The following is an 18,756-nucleotide window of genomic DNA, read 5'->3' as shown; positions in this document are numbered from 1 at the left end:
GTCCCCATATCATTGCAGTGGCGTTTGAGCCGTCCCAACTTCAGCTTCAGAGGTGCAAACCGACAATTGCCTTCCAACGTTAAAAATGTTGTGTCAGCGTTAATGCGGTCCGATGAATGCAAAATCTCCGAAACCCGGTGCACCCAATGGGTTGTTGACTCTCCCTCCTCCTGGACACAGGCAGCTAGGTCCATGATTGACATGGGCTGCTTGCACGTATCCTTGAAGTTCTGGATAAACCGGGCCCTCCGCTCGGCCCATGACCCAATGGAGTTAGCTGGTAACTTTTTCAACCAAGTTCGAGCCGTTCCTTCCAACATCATGGTAAAGTATTTAGCGCACGCCGCATCATCCACATCCAGCATCTCCATTGCCATCTCATAGCTTTCCACCCATGACTTGGGGGATAAATCGACGGTGTAATTCGGCACTTTTCGTGGGCCTTTGAATCCTTGGGCAGACGCACGTTGCGCAGCGCTGGGACAAGACACGGTACTCCCAAAGAGCTAGAGGTAACCCCTGGTTCCACCGATGTGGTTGGACGAACCCGAGTAAGTTGGCGGGCCTCATGCTGTGCTGCTAACTCGGCTTCTCGACGAGCTCTAGCGCGATCCACCACCTCCTGAGCATCACCTCCCGCCGGTTTATGGCCTTGGGGTGGATCACGGTTCCGCGGATTGCTTGACACGGCCGGTTCATCCATACGCCTGCTGTAGCTCTGGCTTGGGCAGGGAGTAGAATGGATCCTCTCACGACTATATGAATAAGCCTCCTGCTGAACCAAAGCTGTCTGAAGAAGCTCCCTAACCCGTCGTGTCTCGACTACCCCGGAGACTCGCCTTCGATCGGGATGGCCGCCGGCCGTGACGCGGCGGCGACAATGTTGTCCATTGGGTTAGAGTAATGACCCGGTGGTGTTGGGACATGTTGTGTCACAACGTTGTTCTGGTGAGGCGGATCCATCAAACGTGGCTGAACCGGCGCCCCCGCTCCTGGTGCCTCCGCCCGGTTTATCACCGGCAGATTACTAGTCCCTGCCCCTGGGGTATTGAAGAGGTTCCTAGCTTCATAAACCGGCGGCAGGCGAGATCGGTACCTCCTCTTCAGGACATCGTTCGACGCACTCTGATCCAGCATAAGTCGGTAAGCTTGTGCATCCAATGCGGCCCGTTCCGCAGCCATCCTGGTATCCTCAGCTGCCAAGTTGGCTTTGGCCTGGGTGATCTGATCCTTCACCTTCGCGATTTCCGCATTATGTGCATCTTGATCCGCCGGGTTAGCCTCCGCCATCAGCGTTGCCAAAGCGTCAAATAAATCAGATAGAACCTGAGCCGACGGTCGCACAGGGCCTCCTGCCCCGGCCGCTGTCGCTGCTGCTGATCCAGAAATCATCGCTGTTGCGGTCGAAGAGTGGAGCACTGGTTGCGTACCGGCCATGAAGACTGCAGCCCGGTTTGGCAGATCAAAGGGGTCCGGAATACTATCGCCATCGGAACAGCCCCTAATCTGGCCATCTTGCAACTGGTATAATGACTCGGTCTCTCCGGTTGATGACTCGTCGCCGGAATAAACGACGGTTTCACCACCAAATTCCGATATATCCTCAGATTCCCCTCCGTGGATGACTCCCACAAAGGCACGCTTCATGACAGGCTTAACCCGGGCAGATCTCGCACGCTGAGCCATTTCGACGAGGTCAGTGCTGATGTCCGGCTCAGGGCCCCGTTCGCCGATCTTGCCAATGAAGACGTGTATGCCACCAAAGGGGACCCGGTACCCGTACTCGATTGAGCCGGCCTCGGGGCCCCAGCCTGCATCGTCGATGTAGAGCTTGCCACGACGACTCTTGGTCATCCGGCCCACAGCGTAGCCCTTGAGTCCTTCGAAGCTTCCCTCTAAGAACTTGAAACCATCGTGCGATAGCCCCACGGTGGGCGCCAACTGTTGTGGTTTGAATACTATGAGAAGTTTGATTCTTTGTGATTGTTTTGAGATATGAAGATGGTGATATTAGAGTCATGCTAGTTGAGTAGTTGTGAATTTGAGAAATACTTGTGCTAAGTTTTGTGATTCCCGTAGCATGCACGTATGGTGAACCGTTATGTGATGAAGTCGGAGCATGATTTATTTATTGATTGTCATCCTTATGAGTGGCGGTCGGGGACAAGCGATGGTCTTTTCCTACCAATCTATCCCCCTAGGAGCATGCGCGTAGTACTTCGTTTCGATAACTAATAGATTTTTGCAATAAGTATGTGAGTTCTTTATGACTAATGTTGAGTCCATGGATTATACGCACTCTCACCTTTCCACCATTGCTAGCCTCTCTAATACCGCGCACCTTGCGCCGGTCCCACCATATACCTTTCTCAAAACAGCCACCATACCTACCTATTATGGCATTTTCATAGCCATTCCGAGATATATTGCCATGCAACTTTCCACCATTCCGTTTATTATGACACGCTCCATTATTTCATAGTGCTTAGCATGATTATGTAGTTGACATTGTATTTGTGGCAAGGCCACCGTTCATCATTCATACATATCGCTCTTGAGTCATTGCATATCCCGGTACACCGCCGGAGGCATTCACATACAGTCATGTTTGTTCTAAGTATTGAGTTGTAAGTAAATAAAAGTGTGATGATCTTCATTATTAGAGCATTGTCCCATGTGAGGAAAGGATGATGGAGACTATGATTCCCTCACAAGTCGGGATGGGACTCTGGACGAAAAAAAAGATGGCAAAGGAGCCCAAATAAAAAAAGAGGCCAAAGAAGCCCAAGAAAAAAAATGACAGAAAAAGAGAGAAGGGACAATGTTACTATCCTTTTTCCACACTTGTGCTTCAAAGTAGCACCATGATCTTCATGATAGAGAGTCTCTTATGTTTTCACTTTCATATACTAGTGGGAATTTTACATTATAGAACTTGGCTTGTATATATTCCAATGATGGGCTTCCTCAAAATGCCCTAGGTCTTCGTGAGCAAGCGAGTTGGATGCACATCCACTTTGTTTCTTTTGTTGAGCTTTCATACACTTATAGCTCTAGTGCATCCGTTGCATGGCAATCACTACTCACTCACATTGATATCTATTGATGGGCATCTCCATAGCCCGTTGATACGCCTAGTTGATGTGAGACTATCTTCTCTTTTTTTGTCTTCTCCACAACCACCATTCTATTCCACATATACTGCTATGTCCATGGCTCACGCTCATGTATTGCATGAAAGTTGAAAAAGTTTGAGAACATCAAAGTATGAAACAATTGCTTGGATTGTCATAGGGGTTGTGCACGATTTAAATATTTTGTGTGATGAAGATAGAGCATAGCCAGACTATATGATTTTGTAGGGATAACTTTCTTTGGCCATGTTATTTTGAGAAGACATGATTGCTTTATTAGTATGCTTGAAGTATTGTTATTTTCATGTCAATATTAAACTTTTATCTTGAATCTTATGGATCTGAACATTCATGCCACAGTAAAGAAAATTACATTGAAAATTATGTTAGGTAGCATTCCACATCAAAAATTCAATTTTTATCATTTACCTACTCGAGGACGAGCAGGAATTAAGCTTGGAGATGTTTGATACGTCTCCAACGTATCTATAATTTTTTATTGTTCCATGCTATTATATTATCTGTTTTGGATGTTTAATGGGCTTTAATATACCTTTTTATATTATTTTTGGGAGTAACCTATTAACCGAAGGCCCAGTGCAAATTGCTGTTTTTTTGCCTATTTCAGTGTTTCGCAGAAAAGAAATATCAAACGGAATGAAAGCTTCGAGAGGATCGTTTTTGGAACAAACGCAATCCAGGAGACTTGGAGTGGACGTCAAGGAAGCAACGAGGCGGCCACGAGGCAAGGAGGCGCGCCCAGGGGGGTAGGCGCGCCCCCCACCCTCATGGGCCCCTCGTAGCTCCACCGACCTACTTCCTTCGCCTATATATACTCTTATACCCTTAAAACATCCAGGGGAGCCACGAAACACTTTTTCCACCGCCGCAACCTTCTGTACCCGTGAGATCCCATCTTGGGGCCTTTTCCGGCGCTCCGCCGGAGGGGGAATGGATCACGGAGGGCTTCTACATCAACACCATGGCTTCTCCGATGATGCGCGAGTAGTTTACCACAGACCTTCGAGACCATAGTTATTAGCTAGATGGCTTCTTCTCTCTCTTTGGATCTCAATACAAAGTTCTCCTCGATTCTCTTGAAGATCTATTCGATGTAATACTTTTTGCGGTGTGTTTGTCGAGATTCGATGAATTGTGGGTTTATGATCAAGTTTATCTATGAACAATATTTGATTCTTCTCTGAATTCTTATATGCATGATTTGATATCTTTGCAAGTCTCTTCGAATTATCGGTTTAGTTTGGCCTACTAGATTGATCTTTCTTGCAATGGGAGAAGTGCTTAGCTTTGGGTTCAATCTTGCGGTGTCCTTTCCCGGTGACAGCAGGGGCAGCAAGGCACGTATTGTATTGTTGCCATCAAGGATAAAAAAATGGGGTTTATATCATATTGCTTGAGTTTATCCCTCTACATCATGTCATCTTGCCTAATGTGTTACTCTGTTCTTATGAACTTAATACTCTAGATGCATGCTGGATAGCGGTCGATGTGTGGAGTAATAGTAGTAGATGCAGAATCATTTCGGTCTACTTGTCGCGGACGTGATGCCTATATACATGATCATTTTTAGATATTCTCGTAACTATGCGCTTTTCTATCCATTGCTTGACAGTAATTTGTTCACCCACCGTAAAATATGCTATCTTGAGAGAAGCCACTAGTGAAACCTATGGCCCCCGGGTCTATTTTCCATCATATTAATCTCTCATCAACTAGCTATTTCTGTCGCCGTTTATTTTGCAATATTTACTTTTCAATCTATACAACAAAAATATCAAAAATATTTATCTTATTATCTTTATTAGATCTCACTTTTGCAAGTGGTCGTGAATGGATTGGCAACCCCTTTATCTTGTTGGTTGCAAGATTCTTGATTGTTTGTGCAGTTACTAGGGATTTGCGGTGTAGTCTCCTACTGGATTGATACCTTGGTTTTAAAAAACTGAGGGAAATACTTATGCTACTTTGCTGCATCACCCTTTCCTCTTCAAGGGAAACCAACACATGCTCAAGAGGTAGCAAGAAGGATTTCTGACACCGTTGCCGGGGAGTCTACGCACAAGTCAAGACATACCAAGTACCCATCACAAACTCTTATCCCTCGCATTACATTATTTGTCATTTGCCTTTCGTTTTCCTCTCCCCCACTTCACCCTTGTCGTTTTATTCGCTCTTTTCCGTTCGTCTCTTTTCGCTTGCCCGTGTGTTAGATCGTTTGTTTTGCCGTTATGGCTAGTCCTTCTATCATTGTTAGTACCCCGATCATGAAGTTCTTAATTTTATACAAAGGGAGGGAGAAAATCTAAAAGATGCTTGATACAGAATTTGCAATGCTCAGAATAGATCCACTAGGAAGCAATCTACTTCCGTTCTTCTTCGTAATTTTTATGTAGGCATCACTCCTTGGAACAGATATCCTATATACTTAAGAAGTTCATCCGCACTACTTGATTTATCTCAACATGCAGCGTAGACACGTCAGCATCCATTCACATCTAGCCACATCACACCTCATGCAATCCCACTCAGGTCTGAACAAATATTTTCATCATCATTTGTTTTCTGAAATAATTTTTTACAAGTAGTTTTCACACCGTGAGAGACAAACCACCCACTTCTCCTACTTTCGCCTCCCCGTCTCTCCGCCCCTATCCCTTCTTCTTCTTCCTGGAATAAATAAATTCCCTTCCTAAACTCTTCTTCCTTCCCCTTTCTACAGTAGCCCATGGATGCGGGCATCCATCTCCGCGTGCGGCACTCCTCCGGCACAATCCGTCCGTCCTAGGCCGCTCACTGCCTCCAGCGCAACCGCCGGTCTAGATCACCTCCGCCGCTTACAAGGATTCCCCCTTGCCGGTGTGATGCGTGCGTCATCAAGCCGGCGTCGGATCCATCTCCGTGTGAGGCGTTCCCCGACACAATCTGCCCGTCCTGCGCGCTCACTGCCTCTGGCACAACGGCCTGTCCAGATCACCTCTGCCCAGTCATTAGGGGCTCAGTCAACGGCGGCCTTCACCCCGGCCTCGCCCTGCAACATGTCTCCGTCAAGTACATCAACCTCGACCGGAACTGCGTCCAGGGGCACCGCGAGTGCTGGTACATCGTCGACCTCGATCACTGGTTGGTTGATTCAGTGATGCTTGTAGATTATTTTTCTTTGGTCAAACAGACAAAGGTGGTGTAGGGCATGTTGAGCCACCGCACCTGCCATAGTGGTAGCCATTCTTTTGGCAAGCTGAGCTCCTGCATGTTAGTAGGAAATCTTGCCCCTGTGCGTGCGTGATGGGTTTGCAGCAAGGGCGGCGACAGGTTCTATAATATGTTCTTCAGAATTTAAGAATTTATTCAGTCGTCAGTATTTCTTTCTTACAAAAAAGGTCACATTAAGCGTACAAAACTGATTGAGATCGGCCCTCTCATGCCTTCTGCTTCAGCCGTAACTGACAGACTGATCGAGCCAGAAAGGATCCTACTGCGTGCTGCACCAGTTTCTCATCTCCCCCACTTACTAATCAAGTAATTATGGCTTTTAATAAACACAAGTCCACGTACGAATCCAAGTAAATAGCAACGGCTGTTATTAACTGGTTACAGATCTTTTCCTTTTGTCTCTCTCCAACCTTGATCTGAAATAGTTCTCCACAGCAATTAAATCCCCCTGCTGAAACTGCTCAACGGGTCCATCGTTTCAGCTTCAGTTTCATTCATCTCTTTAAACTGACCATCAGAACGAGGATCCATCAAGGCTACGGACGCATGTACATCACCCATGACCACCAATTCTTAGTTTGTATATAGTGTGATCATCATTTGATGCCCCCACCTGCTCAAGTCGTTGTCTCTGCCACCAGGTTGCACTCTGGAATAGTTGTCCGCTCCCAATTTTCATCTTCCCATGCTTCTTCTTATCATTGATCGTATGGCTTTCAATTTTTTAGGTTACGTTCTTACTCGAAAGGAGCCCGAGGTTTTATGGGCAAGAGCCACCACTGATTCGTTGTTTCTTACGTATCTTGCTATTCACGCTCATCTCTTAATTTTCTGATACACTGAAGGAGCACACACATCTTTTAGCCTTCTTTTATGTTAATTTTGTTGTTCACATGAAACCCCCATCTCTGAATTTAGGTAGTTACATTGGATAAGCTTGCAACTTTTGTTTTGAGTAGATAGCATAAAAGTTTAGTCCCCTTGATTCTTCCATCCAATGTATTTCTTCAAATTAACTATAAACCAAGGCAATTCCCTGAAAATACCTGCTTCCCCTAAGGCAATTTCCATTTATATTTTTGGAAAAGATGGATAGAGATGAAAATTCTTTGAGCTATCCTGTTAGTCATTTAGTCTAATATTTATTATCTCACTAAGTTTGACTGTACAAGTTTAACCTTTGCAATAATGCTATTTTTCGGCCATATGCAGGACAGTGTCAACCATGCATGCAAGAATCTCATGAACGACTCTGCTTTGCTCCCAGAATGAAGAGTACTGTTGCTTAAATCATGAATAAGTGATCACTATGTTGATCATCTTCAATTGTAGTAAAAAATAGGACTCCCGATGCATGTATTCGCATGAATAAAAAGTATTTCTTTTAGATAATTTATAATAGTTTCTTTATATCAAATTATTTTTTATGTTTAAGCAACAAATTATTACACAGAATTCAGAACGCCAAAAGGCACTATACCATCCAGCCAATCTCCATTTACTACTAAATTCCCTACATGGGTAAAGCTACATACAGACTCGGGTGTACATTTATGGGCAAAGCTACGTATGGACTTGGGTGTACAAAAATACACCTATTATTTTTCAAAACTTCTGAATACCTTTGTACCATTCATGTATATAGAACAATATACAACAAGAAATCAGGAAACATGAGAAAAATTGTAAAACTCAAGGACTATGAACACCATTGTTTGGATCATTGGATGTTGGCTCCACCACCGATCCACTACAGTTCATATATGAGGAGAATGTGGAGATGCATTATTCACATATATTCTTTTTTTTGAAATTTAATACTATAAATTCCCGCAGCAACGTGCGGAGTATTATCTAGTATTCTTGACACCATTACCGGAGGGAATTTCTTGGGTAGCCACACTTTTGATTCTTAGGCCCTGTACAATGGGAGGTGCTTAGAAAAATAAACCGAGTTTTTCTGAAGCACCGGTGCCTATTTCTACAGGAGAGACGCTTAGTTAAACGTCTACCTAGTACAAATAAGCAGCGGTGCTTAAGGAAAGCCTGGTTTATTTCTCTAAGCACCTCCCATTGTACAAGGCCTTATAATGCTATGATAGATTTGTTTGGCTCACCACCTCTTTTGGTTAATGGAACTATTTTAACTTTGGAACACGTGATGCAAAGGCTTGAAATTATTGAAAATAAAGTTGCCACTGTAGAGTTGATTGAGAATTTGGATAAAAAGATCCATAACCAAATTACCCAATATGGATCTAAGGTAGGAGTTACTCTGAAATTTTTTAAGGAAAAAGAACCCATAGTTAATGAAAAACTAGATCAAGATTCCACTAGAATTGATAAGCTTGAGGATATTATTACCAACTTAGGGTCTGCCTTTTCTGCCGTGAGAAATACTTCAAATCCTCCTGCTACCAAAGTTGCCAAATCTATGTGTGTTCCTAAAAATAAGGGTAAATCTTCTAGTAAGGAAACTGCGGATCTCAAATCAATAAGTGTTCACCCCAACTTTTTTGCTATCATTAAGGAACCTTTTGCTACAAATGAATTTCTTGATTTCTTGCCTAGGAGTTTGATCATTAATAAAAAGAAGGAAACTCCTAAGGGTTATAAGTGTTTGATTGAAGGATTGCATACCAAAGATGACAATACCTAGATCTATTCTTGTTTTTATGCCTAGTTAGGGGCGTTAAAAGATAGCGTTTGTTGGGAGGCAACCCAATTTTATTTCCGTTCTTTGCTTTTTGTTCCTGTTTAGTAATAAATATTTCATCTAGCCTCTGTTTAGATGTGGTTTTATGTTTAATTTAGTGTCTGTGCCAAGTCAAACCTATAGGATCTTCTTGGGTGATAATTATTTGATCTTGCTGAAAAAGTCAGAAACTTTCTGCTCACGAAAACAATTGTTAAAAATCACCAGAAAGTGATAAAATAGTGATTCCAATTGCAGTAGATCAATAAACAAATTATCTAGGTCATCCTATTTTTGCAGATTTTTATGAGTTACAGAAGTTTGCGTTTGATACATATTACTACAGACTGTTCTGTTTTTGACAAATTCTGTTTTTCGTGTGTTGTTTGCTTATTTTGATGAATCTATGGCTAGTATCGGGGGGTATGAACCATAAAGAAGTTGGAATACAGTAGGTTTAACACCAATATAAATAAAGAATGAGTTCATTACAGTACCTTAAGTGGTGGTTTGTTTTATTTCGCTAACGGAGCTCATGAGATTTTCTGTTGAGTTATGTGTTGTGAAGTTTTCAAGTTTTTGGGTAAAGATTTGATGGATTTTGGAACAAGGAGTGGCAAGAGCCTAAGCTTGTGGATGCCCAAGGCACCCCAAGTTAAAATTCAAGGACAACCAAATTCCTAAGCTTGGGGATGCCCCGGAAGGCATCCTCTCTTTCGTCTTCGTCTAACGGTAAATTTACTCGATGCTATATTTTTATTCACCACATGATATGTGTTTTGCTTGGAGCGTCTTGTATGATTTGAGTCTTTGCTTTTTAGTTTACCACAATCATCCTTGTTGTACACACCTTTTGGGAGAGACATGCATGAATCGGAATTTATTAGAATACTCTATGTGCTTCACTTATACCTTTTGAGCTAGATAATTTTGCTCTAGTGCTTCACTTATACCTTTTTAGAGCACGGTGGTGGTTTTATTTTGTAGAAATTATTGATATCTCATGCTTCACTTATATTATTTTGAGAGTCCCTTAGAACAGCATGGTAATTTGCTTTGGCTATAAAATTAGTCCTAATGTGATGAGCATCCAAGATGGGTATAATAAAAACTATCATATAAAGTGCATTGAATACTATGAGAAGTTTGATTCTTTATGATTGTTTTGAGATATGAAGATGGTGATATTAGAGTCATGCTAGTTGAGTAGTTCTGAATTTGAGAAATACTTGTGCTAAGGTTTGCGATTCCCATAGCATGCACGTATGGTGAACCGTTATGTGATGAAGTCGGAGCATAATTTATTTATTGATTGTCTTCCTTATGAGTGGCGGTCGGGGACGAGCGATGGTATTTTCCTACCAATCTATCCCCCTAGGAGCATGCGTGTAGTACTTCGTTTCAATAACTAATAGATTTTTGCAATAAGTATGTGAGTTCTTTATGACTAATGTTGAGTCCATGGATTATACGCACTCTCACCTTTCCACCATTGCTAGCCTCTCTAATACCGCGCACCTTGCGCCGGTCCCACCATATACCTTCCTCAAAACAGCCACCATACCTATCTATTATGGCATTTCCATAGCCATTTCGAGATATATTGCCATGCAACTTTCCACCGTTCTGTTTATTATGACACGCTCCATTATTGTCATAGTGCTTAGCATGATCATGTAGTTGACATTGTATTTGTGGCAAGGCCACCGTTCATCATTCATACATGTCGCTCTTGAGTCATTGCATATCTCGGTACACCGCCGGAGGCATTCACATAGTGTCATATTTGTTCTAAGTATTGAGTTGTAATTCTTGAGTTGTAAGTAAATAAAAGTGTGATGATCTTCATTATTAGAGCATTGTCCCATGTGAGGAAAGGATGATGGAGACTATGATTCCCCCACAAGTCGGGATGAGACTCCGGACAAAAAAGAGAGGCCAAAGAAGCCCAAATAAAAAAGAGGCCAAAGAAGCCCAAGAAAAAAAATGAGAGAAAAAGAGAGAAGGGACAATGTTACTATCCTTTTTCCACACTTGTGCTTCAAAGTAGCACCATGATCTTCATGATAGAGAGTCTCTTATGTTTTCACTTTCATATACTAGTGGGAATTTTACATTATAGAACTTGGCTTGTATATTCCAATGATGGGCTTCCTCAAAATGCCCTAGGTCTTCGTGAGCAAGCGAGTTAGATGCACACCCACTTAGTTTCTTTTGTTGAGCTTTCATACACTTATAGCTCTAGTGCATCTGTTGCATGGCAATCACTACTCACTCACATTGATATCTATTGATGGGCATCTCCATAGCCCGTTGATACGCCTAGTTGATGTGAGACTATGTTCTCTTCTTTTGTCTTCTCCACAACCACCATTCTATTCCACATATAGTGCTATGTCCATGGCTCACGCTCATGTATTGCGTGAAAGTTGAAAAAGTTTGAGAACATCAAAGTATGAAACAATTGCTTGGCTTGTCATCGGGGTTGTGCATGATTTAAATATTTTGTGTGATGAAGATAGAGCATAGCCAGACTATATGATTTTATAGGGATAACTTTCTTTGGCCATGTTATTGTGAGAAGACATGATTGCTTTATTAGTATGCTTGAAGTATTGTTATTTTCATGTCAATATTAAACTTTTATCTTGAATCTCATGGATCTGAACATTCATGCCACAATAAATAAAATTACATTGAAAATTATGTTAGGTAGCATTCCACATCAAAAATTCAGTTTTTATCATTTACCTACTCGAGGACGAGCAGGAATTAAGCTTGGGGTGCTTGATACGTCTCCAACGTATCTATAATTTTTTATTATTCCATGTTATTATATTATCTGTTTTGGATGTTTAATGTGCTTTAATATACCTTTTTATATTATTTTTGGGAGTAACCTATTAACCGAAGGCCCAGTGCAAATTGCTGCTTTTTGCCTATTTCAGTGTTCCGCAGAAAAGGAATATCAAACGGAATGAAACCTTCGCGAGGATCGTTTTTGGAACAAACGCAATCCAGGAGACTTGGAGTGGACGTCAAGGAAGCAACGAGGCGCCACGAGGCAGGGAGGCGCGCCCAGGGGGGTAGGCGCCCCCACCCTCGTGGGCCCCTCGTAGCTCCACCGACCTACTTCCTTCGCCTATATATACTCTTATACCCTAAAAACATCCAGGGGAGCCACGAAACACTTTTTCCACCGCCGCAACCTTCTGTACCCGTGAGATCCCATCTTGGGGCCTTTTCCGGCGCTCCGCCGGAGGGGGAATCGATCACGGAGGGCTTCTACATCAACACCATGGCCTCTCCGATGATGCGTGAGTAGTTTACCACAGACCTTCGGGTCCATAGTTATTAGCTAGATGGCTTCTTCTCTCTCTTTGGATCTCAATACAATGTTCTCCTCGATTCTCTTGGAGATCTATTCGATGTAATACTTTTTGCGGTGTGTTTGTCGAGATCTGATGAATTGTGGGTTTATGATCAAGTTTATCTATGAACAATATTTGATTCTTCTCTGAATTCTTATATGCATGATTTGATATCTTTGCAAGTCTCTTCGAATTATCGGTTTAGTTTGGCCTACTAGATTGATCTTCCTTGCAATGGGAGAAGTGCTTAGCTTTGGGTTCAATCTTGCGGTGTCCTTTCCCGGTGACAGCAGGGGCAGCAAGGCACATATTGTATTGTTGCCATCGTGGATAAAAATATGGGGTTTATATCATATTGCTTGAGTTTATCCCTCTACATCATGTCATCTTGCCTAATGCGTTACTCTGTTCTTATGAACTTAATACTCTAGATGCATGCTGGATAGCGGTCGATGTGCGGAGTAATAGTAGTAGATGCAGAATCGTTTCGGTCTACTTGTCGCGGACGTGATGCCTATATACATGATCATGCCTAGATATTCTCATAAATATGCGCTTTTCTATCAATTGCTCGACAGTAATTTGTTCACCCACCGTAAAATATGCTATCTTGAGAGAAGCCACTAATGAAACCTATGGCCCCCGGGTCTATTTTCCATCATATTAATCTCCCGTCAACTAGCTATTTCTGTCGCCGTTTATTTTGCAATCTTTACTTTTCAATCTATACAACAAAAATACCAAAAATATTTATCTTATTATCTTTATCATATCTCACTTTTAAAAGTGGCCGTGAAGGGATTGACAACCCCTTTATCGCGTTGTTTGCAAGGTTCTTGATTGTTTGTGCAGGTACTGGGGATTTGCGTGTAGTCTCCTACTGGATTGATACCTTGGTTCTCAAAAACTGAGGGAAATACTTACGCTACTTTGCTGCATCACCCTTTCCTCTTCAAGGGAAAACAAACGCATGCTCAAGAGGTAGCAGTGTTTGAGGCCTGTTTGAGGTGTCCGTCTGGGTTGAAAAAAACCTGAACGGGTAGCCCGCCCGGGCGTATGAGGCGAATTTGAGAGGTCCGGCTGTAGATGCTCTTAGCCCTTGTGCTGATTTCTGGGGGTCAGGTGTAAGTGTGTCGAGGTAGCCACATGTGGTGTCGTGGACGCATGGATGCCCCGAGAAGAAGTCGGACGTTATTGCGATAATCGTCGAAGAGGATGTCGATGTTGAAGACGATGTTGTTGAAGCCATTGTAGACGAGACTTCACCCCGAGTTTGGCAGGCTTGGGGTCATGTCACGGCAAAGGAACACCTCAATGTTGCTAGTATCGGGCATGCGTAGATGGGGATCATCATGAATTGTACGCTATGTTGGAGTGACTAGTGGACGAGGCCTCTAGGACAATTGTGGTGCCAAATGATATGGGGGCAAAAAGTGACAATGTAGCCCACAATTACTAGAGTAGACAAAGTAGTCAGTAGGAAACAACAAAATTGGTGATGAGCTTTTACCAGACAAAGTCAAAATACGGGTTGTAGGCGGAACTATGGGTACCTTGAAGGGTTCACGCTAATTCTCAATAGAAACATGGTGGAGGTGCTCGACGTAGGCGAGGGAGAACTCGATGGAGTAACAATGACCATGCGCGGACAATGGTGATGATGCACCTAGGGAGACAGCACAAGGGGTGCCAAGGTAGAAGTCAACGCAAGGGGCGGCGGTGTTGACCGTTTGTGAAGACACTACGGACCAAGGGGGCAACATAACTGCAATTTTCAAAAGTCAATGCAATGGCATGGGAGGCCACTAGCTACATACACATCTAAAGAGGTGATGCAACAGCTGTTAGCATCGACCACGAGGCAATATCACTATGGTCTCAAGGGGCGTTGTGGCATCCTGTTGCTTGATCGATGGAGGTACTGGCGAACTCGATGACAATCTACATATCACACCACTCGCACAACGACGACAGACACTAAAGTAATCGATAGGTCGACTACATGGCTTGAATAGGGTACTACATGGCTTGAATAGGGACTACGAATGTTTAGCTTTTCTTCACAATTTTAAGTATAAGTTTGGACAAATTATTTCTCTAGATATGATATCTAAGGTGAGAACAACCTATATAGCAAGGCAAAGGTAGTTGCACATGTGAACTAAGAGCAACAACTAACTAACAAGCACAAGCACAAAGTAAAGGAGTGGGGAACAAATTAACCAAAAGTTGGAGATGAGTGTGTATCATCAAGTTCACAATCTTGGGCGAGTGCCTATCTCTGCTAGAGGCAGGAGCCAAAGCTTCTCGAATGTTGTCGTATGCTCATCATATTCTCCTTGAACCTCACACTAAAGGAAAGACCTCAGTCCACTAGTGGTTGGTCCCGAGATGCCATCGAACATTAACGAACTTTTCCAGAAGAAATTGTAATAAGGAAAATCCCTCAAAGGATTACCGTCCAAGCGTCCCCAGAAACTCTAAGAGTAACAAGATCTACCTAGGATCCAAGGGCGGTTCAAATTTTTCTTTGATAGAAGTGTAGATCAGGATCTCATCTAGCTATCCCTAATGTTTGAGCGAGATTGGGGGTACTAGGGAGGATAACAAAGTTTGAGATTTTTTTAATGAAGGAGAGAGAAATGGATTCGTCACCTACCTTGTGGGGAAGAAGGCGAGCTTATATAGGTGGCCCAAAATCCAATCATTGTGGAGTCTTTCTGTGTGCCCCGGACGCTCCAAGCAACATTCAGGTAGGCTTTGGGATTTCCAAAGAGTTGTACTTCCTCCATTCCAAAATAGATGGGAGTAACTCATTAACTGCATGCCTCTTGACAACCTGGATGTTGTACAGAGGTAGCCTGGTGGCTCCGGTCCCAGAGCTTCCCGGCTGACTCTGAGCTTTCCAAAGAGCTATAACTCAAGAGGTTCTAGCTTCTTGACAACCTGGAGGTTGGCTGGAGGTTCCAAGGTCCAAAAAACAAATCCAAAACAAAGAATTTAAGGTTCTCTCTCTCTCCACGGGTGAGATAGTGGATACATTTTTCTAATTGTTTGTGAGTTGATTTCCATGAATTCACCAACTTAACCCCTATTTATAGCACAACTTTCCTACCTACTAACAAAATAATAAAAATAATAAGGTGCCACCTTTTCCTCTTTTTGAGTGAGGGGGGTTACCATCCAATGGATGCTCGCCTTAGAATGTGCCAACGCTCCGTTTATGGACTCGATAACACGGTTAGATGACTAATCATGTTTTCATTAACACCAAGACCACTTATGGGAAAGCATGTCCTTTCAGAGGCGTCCTGATCTGAGAAGTCGGTGATGATTGCCATCGTATATCGACGAACAGAAGAAGTGGTGGGTTGGTGGCATGATCAAGTGTCCCCGAGAGGACCACATCCCTTACCATGCCTTGCGGTCATGGAGATAGTCGGTGTGGTCGACGCCATTGTCGGAGGAGAGACGTGCAAGGGTTCTATGATTAGTGAACCAAAAATAAATCACCAGTGATGTGACGTGTGGAGAGAAAAGTCAATCTCACATTGAAATTCGAGGTTTATAGACTAGAGGTGGGTGAATAGGACATTATAAAAAATTACTTGAAAATAGAGTATTCAGAGGATTTGACTAATCAGAATTGAAACTAAGTAAACATATTGAAGCAACATGAAAAGTCTAGATAATGATAATAACAAAAACAGTAAAAGAGATATCATTGAGCACTGACATACCTGAAGAGACACATGCAAATAACAGCTGGCACAAGTACAAGCATATGAAGAACATAACTTACTCTAAACTGAAAACTGAAACGGGAGAGATTCAACACTGAAGCGCTGCAAAAATATTATCAACTAAGTACGAACACCATATGAACTAATATGAACGAGAGTGGGCGAGATAGTAATAATATTGCAGTAAGACTCGGGATTTGTTTATCGAAGTTCAGGTTGTTGGTAACAACTCTACGTCTTCATGGGAGAGTCCGAGCTCGATGCTCTAAAGTCACTTGGACTTCACCTTATTTTCCTTAGGCTAAGTTCCTCATATCTAGCACAACACTTGCGATAGATCTTGCTGAAAGGATCGAGATGGACCTAGAGGGGGGATGAATAGGTACAATTACAAATTTTAATTACTTATCAGCAAGTTTGGGCAAATGCAGAATATAAATGTGAGCCTAAACAATTGCTAAGGTGATTTAAGTACTAGCAACAAGGTGATAACAATGATACAGTGAGATAAGCAACACAATATGCTATGGTAAGTGCAAGATCAAATTACCAAATTAAACAACAAGTAAAGAGCTAAGGTTAGGAATAACCGAATCTCCAGAGAATGTATCCCGAATTCCTGGTATTCACTTCCTTGGAGGGAAGCTACACTTCCACTTGCAGTGAACTCTGCAACGACACAAACCAGTTTGTGGCAAAATCCACAAATTCGATACTCACAAATTGATGCCTAACCATTTTGAAGATGCTAAATTTTCAAGAGTAATAAGCGGGATTTCTAGGTTCGAAGGAGTTCTTCTGTGCTTCTCAATCACAACTCGGATTGTTCTCGCTTAGGCTTTTCCTCACTTAGGATTCTTGTCCCGAGAGAAATGGGTAAGTCACAGTGTATGTTGTAAAACAATACTTGGGAATCTACCAAAATCAGAAGGGTGTTGGGGGCTATTTATAGGCGCGTCATGGAAAACTAGCGGTTGTGTCGAAAGTTCTACAACTTGAAAGACACGTAAGAACCTAGTCCTTCAACAACCACAAGGATTCAAAATTAGTGCGCGGGAAAACTTGTAAACCGAAAATAACCCAGGGCAACTCCATAAGCAGAGTTCTCTAACTACTGATGGAGAAGATAATAAACCATAAAGAACTAAGGGCAACTCCCGATTGAACTACAAGCAGTAGACATTGTATGGAAATTTACTAGAAGATGTATGGTTGAAAATCCTACAGCGTGGCCGATCGCTACGGATTCTCGATTACAAGTAACTAAACTAATGAGGAGCGAAACTATGGTGGTGAAAATGACTACAGAGATGGGACCTTGATGCCTGCTGCATAGATGGGAATGGTGATGATGACGACTGCGTGGAAAATGATGAAGAATAGGGTTTCGGGCGCCTCTACTGCGAATTAGGCTCGGGTCCCTTTACGGAAGATGTTAAGGATGATGTCACGAAGGTGGTATGACTAGTATTAGCCTTTGCATGCACCGTCTTCTCCTATGGAACCTCTTGTGCGCTCCCAATCGTATGGGAATAATCTTCACATCTAGAATATCGCATATATGGCTTGATTTTCCATCTACAATCGCCCAATTATGCAAGGAAGAAAACAAAATAAGTTTTGCAGTCATTTGCATTTATTAGTCATTAATTGGCAAATGAAAAAGATAATCTCAAAAAATATCTAAGAATATCCTATTTAAACATGTATAAAAATGAGTGAAAAATCCACTCATCAATCGACATCCTTTGGTTAAACCAAATCTTCATGGACTACTCATATGTGTATACCCAATAAACACATCAGTCCCACAATTGTTTGTGTTGAATCATAAAAATCCGCTAGGGGCAATATATGCACTCACACACATCTCTTCTAAAGCCAACAACCGATGATTGTGGCGGTTTTCGAAATGGATCCCGCTGCAAGATTCAACAACATCCATGTCTCCCCATCTTCTTTAGATCCAACAAGACGGCCATGGGGGGATGGAGGATTCTGTGGTGCTTCTCGTCAGATTTTATGGCGGATATGGATGGACGGATGGTGCAACATGACATTGTAAATAGCCTAGGGAATTGAAGCTCGGGAGGAGACCCAACAATAGAGGTGGAAGATGGGGAGCATGAGGGGTACATGAAAATGGCCTTCGTGACGAAATTGGGAGAGGCGGGGAAGGGCGGCTACGCAGCGCGCGCGCAGACACACACACATGAAGAGAGGGAGAGAGAGGACCCCTCTAGGCATTAGTATTGAAGGTCTGATGAGCAATGCACACACACACACACACAGAGGGAGGGAGGGAGGGAGGGAGGGAGGGAGCGGGAGAGGGAGATGTGGGCATTTTGGTTTAAAATTATGCATAATACAACAAATAGAGAAGTTCTGCAAACTTGGAGTGGCATGTTCTGAAAGAACTAATTCGTAGTGGCATTTTTATGAGTCACCGGAATTGCAGTGGCATATACCAAATTAATCCCTAAATAAATTGCATCTAATTAACTGGGCAACTGCACATGGTTGGTAAATGGGAATTATACAAATGTGCCTAAAAATGCTATAAGAACTCCAAGAAAAAGAGT

General features: G+C 42.7%; 1 long non-coding RNA gene across 1 annotated transcript; it reads left to right on the top strand.

Moving 5' to 3' along the window:
• The first annotated feature begins 5,773 nt into the window (after positions 1 to 5,773).
• On the top strand, positions 5,774 to 7,764 carry LOC120976919 (uncharacterized). Its single transcript, XR_005773588.3, has 2 exons — positions 5,774 to 6,275; positions 7,578 to 7,764. It is a non-coding gene; the product is annotated as an uncharacterized lncRNA (long non-coding RNA).
• Positions 7,765 to 18,756: the final 10,992 nt, after the last annotated feature.

This window comes from Aegilops tauschii, chromosome 3 (assembly GCF_002575655.3).
Source record: "Aegilops tauschii subsp. strangulata cultivar AL8/78 chromosome 3, Aet v6.0, whole genome shotgun sequence".
Lineage (NCBI taxonomy): Eukaryota > Viridiplantae > Streptophyta > Magnoliopsida > Poales > Poaceae > Aegilops > Aegilops tauschii.
The sequence above is the reverse complement of the archived record's forward strand: the minus strand, read 5'-3'. Positions and strand labels throughout refer to the sequence as shown.